The 3,720-nt window shown below is 42.9% G+C and overlaps 1 non-coding gene across 1 annotated transcript; it reads right to left on the reverse strand.

Moving 5' to 3' along the window:
* Positions 1 to 1,966: 1,966 nt before the first annotated feature.
* LOC118482881 lies at positions 1,967 to 2,073 on the reverse strand. The gene has a single exon (XR_004869113.1). It is a non-coding gene; the product is annotated as a small nucleolar RNA R71 (small nucleolar RNA).
* Positions 2,074 to 3,720: the final 1,647 nt, after the last annotated feature.

Here is a 3,720-nt window from a genome sequence, read left to right on the forward strand (position 1 = left end):
CAAGATTGATAGTAAGAGTTCTTGACAATCAAGGCCATGTTTGCCTAAGTCTCTTACATCACTTGGTGAAGACAAGTGTTTAGTATAATACTTTTTATTTTTAATCTTTTGCACTTTTTATTTGGTTTTGTATTAATGACTTTAATAACTAGTTACTTATGTTGAAGGTGATCTTTCCTTATCGTTTGTCCGTGGTGTCTTGGCATTATTTTACTGTCTATATAAAATAAAAGATTTTCACCATTCATATCTCCACGGTCTATATGGAGGTATGTTGGCTACCTGGTCGGGGGTTAAGGGAACGGTTTGGTAAGGGTCTTGCCCTTGTTCAGCGTTTAGAGGTCCTGCTTGGGACCTGGGTCAAATTTAGTAGGATCTCCTTCAATGCCCATAGGTATTGGATGGCGGGGATCCAAACTCTTTGACCCCCTCATAAGTTAACTACTATTAATACTATAACCCGGCTATTTAGGACTGTATCCCTGCTGACTCAGACTACTTAGCCGAGGGTAACGTCACCGCCAAAAGCGGGGCCTACCACAATTTGCATTAATAACTTAATTCATTATCTTTCAATAATCCGACCATTTAGGATTGTATCCTTGCTGACTCAAACTACTGGGTTGAGGGTAACGTCGCCTTCAAAAGAGGGGCCTACTACAATAACTAAGATAATCTCTTAAACAAGTGCAAAAGTGCGAAAATAATCAAAGGTTATACTAATACACGTGTCGGATCCAAGTGATTCATCTTGTCTATCTGTTTTTATTTTATTTTATTTTATTTTTCAGCACTTAGTTAGTTTTTATTTTTGTTAGTTTAAAACATTTTTCTCACTTTTTGATTTGATTAGACGTTGAGGATAAACCGGTATTAAAAGCTCTTGTGTCCTTGGACGACCTCGGTATCTTACCAACACTATACTACGTCCACGATGGGTGCACTTGCCCATATGTGTGTTTAGTGTTAGTAAATATCGTGTTTTATAAATTTAAAACTTGGCTAAAAGTGTAAAAAGGGGCTTAAATACTCATCAAAAATATAACACACTTCACGCACATCAAGTTTTTGGCGCCGTTGCCGGGGACACAAGAATTTTAAGAAAGTTAGGAATCAACGGCCTAATCATATTTTTATTTTTTTTTATTTTTTTTTTATTTTTTAGGATTTTTTCTTAGATTTTCAGCTTCTGCAGAGCTCGGCATGGGGCCGTGCCTGGTCGGACACGGGCCGTGCTCAGCATCGTTACTGGCAGTTTTTGTTTTTCAAGTTACAGAAGGCTGACCACGGGGCCGTGCCGGTGCAACACGGGGCCGTGTCCAACTTCCAGTAACTGGGATCTGGAAAACAACCACTGCAATTCCGACCACGGGGCCGTGTTCGCTCAACACGGGGCCGTGGTGAACCTTCTGACCAACATTCTTTTCTGTTTTTATTGCAGGACTTGGAACCCGACGCCAACCTCACGTAGTGTATGAGCTCCAGTTCCAATAAAGACATAAAAGAACCATTAGAAGAACCCGAACGCTTTCTCAGAAAAAGGTTAAAAGCCAAAAACCAAGAGAAGGTTTCGGGCGATCCACCTCCAATGGCGGACCAACGTACCCTTATGGATTATCTACGGCCCACCGTAGGTAATCTAGGCGCCGCTATCAATGCTCCGAATGTCGAAGCCAATAACTTCGAACTTCGACCGCATTTGATACAAATGCTCCAAAACTCCGCAACCTTCCACGGGCTTGCGGACGAGGATCCCCATCTACATATAACTAATTTCTTAGAAATATGTGATACCTTTCGGATCAATGGAGCATCAAACGACGCCATCCGCCTCCGTATGTTTCCATTCTCACTAAGAGACCGAGCGAAAGCTTGGCTCAACGCCCTCCCAGCTGGATCGGTAAACACCTGGGATGAACTAGCCCAAAAATTTCTATATAAGTATTTCCCTCCCGCTAAAACTGCTAAATTAATGACTGAAATTAATACATACTCACAAGAGGATGGGGAATCCTTATATGAAACTTGGGAAAGATTCAAGGAGCTATTACGCAAGTGTCCCCATCACGGCCTCGCAATATGGCAACAAGTATCCACTTTCTACAATGGATTGTTGCCACACACTAGGCAGACACTTGATTCTAGCTCCGGGGGACTTTTAGGTAATCGACGCCCACACGAAATATATAATCAGATTGAGGAAATTGCTCAAACCAATTTTCAATGGCACACCCCCCGGGGAAATAAGTCTATCACCCCGGGCGCCCATAAGGTCGACGAAAGCACTTCTTTACAAGCCCAAATCGAGGCCCTTTCTTCAAAAATAAAAAAATTAGAAATGACAAAAACTGTCTCGGTTATGGCTTGCGAAGGGTGCGGTGGGTCACATGAAAATTGGAGTTGCATGAAAGAAACGGACGATCAACAAGAAATGGTAAACTACATTGATAATAGACCTAGGCCGTCGGGTCCCCCAACGGGAACTTACAACCAAGGATGGCGAAACCACCCAAACCTTGGTTGGAGGGAACCCAGCAATAGTAGTAACCAACAAACCCAACGAACAAACTTTCAGCAATCAAGAAATGAGTCACAAAATTTCACTCAACAACAAGGTGGACGAGAAAGGCTCGAAGATACTATATCTCGCCTCGTCTCTGACACTGATAAGAAAAACTCGGAAAGATTTCTACAATTAGAATCTAATTTTAGGAATCAACAAGCTAGCATTCAAAACATAGAAAAACAAATAAATCAAATAGCTCAAAATTTTTCCGAGAGACCGCAAGGCGCATTACCTAGCAATACCGAAACAAACCCAAAGGCGCAAGTTCACCTCATCACACTACGAAACCGCACCGTAGGGCCTGCAGAAGTACCGCCACCTACGGAAGAAACAATGCCAACACCTCTGCAGGAAAAGAACCCTCCTCCATCACCAGAGCCTACCAAGGCTCCTCGAGTTCCGTACCCCGGTAGGTTAATTCGTCAAAAGACCAATGAGCAATTCGCAAAATTCGAATGTCTGTTAAAACAATTGCATGTCAATATTCCTTTTATCGAAGTCCTAACCCAAATGCCCAAATACTCTAAATTTATGAGGGACTTCCTTATACATAAAAAGAAAATTGAAAATTTGCAATTAGTTAATTTAGGCGAAGAATGCTCTGCCCTCGTACTCAACAAACTACCCCAAAAGAAAATCGATCCCGGAAGTTTCACGATTCCATGCTCAATAGGGGAATCGCCCGTTCGCAATGCCTTGGCCGACCTAGGGGCTAGCATTAACCTCATGCCCTCATCAATGTTCAAAAGGCTTGGCTTGGGAACCACGAGCCCTACAAAGATAAGCATACAACTTGCTGATCGATCCGTCAAGTTCCCACAAGGTGTCATCGAGAATGTCTTGGTAAGGGTAAGCAGATTCGTTTATCCAGTTGACTTTGTCATACTCGATATGGAGGAAGACACCGAGGTCCCCCTTATACTAGGGAGACCCTTCCTTGCCACAGCACAAGCGGTGGTAGACATGAATGACGGGACACTCACTTTGAGGTATGGGGATGATGAAGTGAAGTTCGGAGTTGGAAAAAGAATAGAGGACGACGACCCAGTAAACTACATGAAGGTTATTGATTCAAGCTTGGATGCTGCTCTCCGACGGTGTAACATGGGAAGCAAGGCATCCCACTCAGAAGATATATAACCTCAAATCGGGTC

The sequence above is a fragment of the Helianthus annuus genome, chromosome 1 (assembly GCF_002127325.2).
Source record: "Helianthus annuus cultivar XRQ/B chromosome 1, HanXRQr2.0-SUNRISE, whole genome shotgun sequence".
Lineage (NCBI taxonomy): Eukaryota > Viridiplantae > Streptophyta > Magnoliopsida > Asterales > Asteraceae > Helianthus > Helianthus annuus.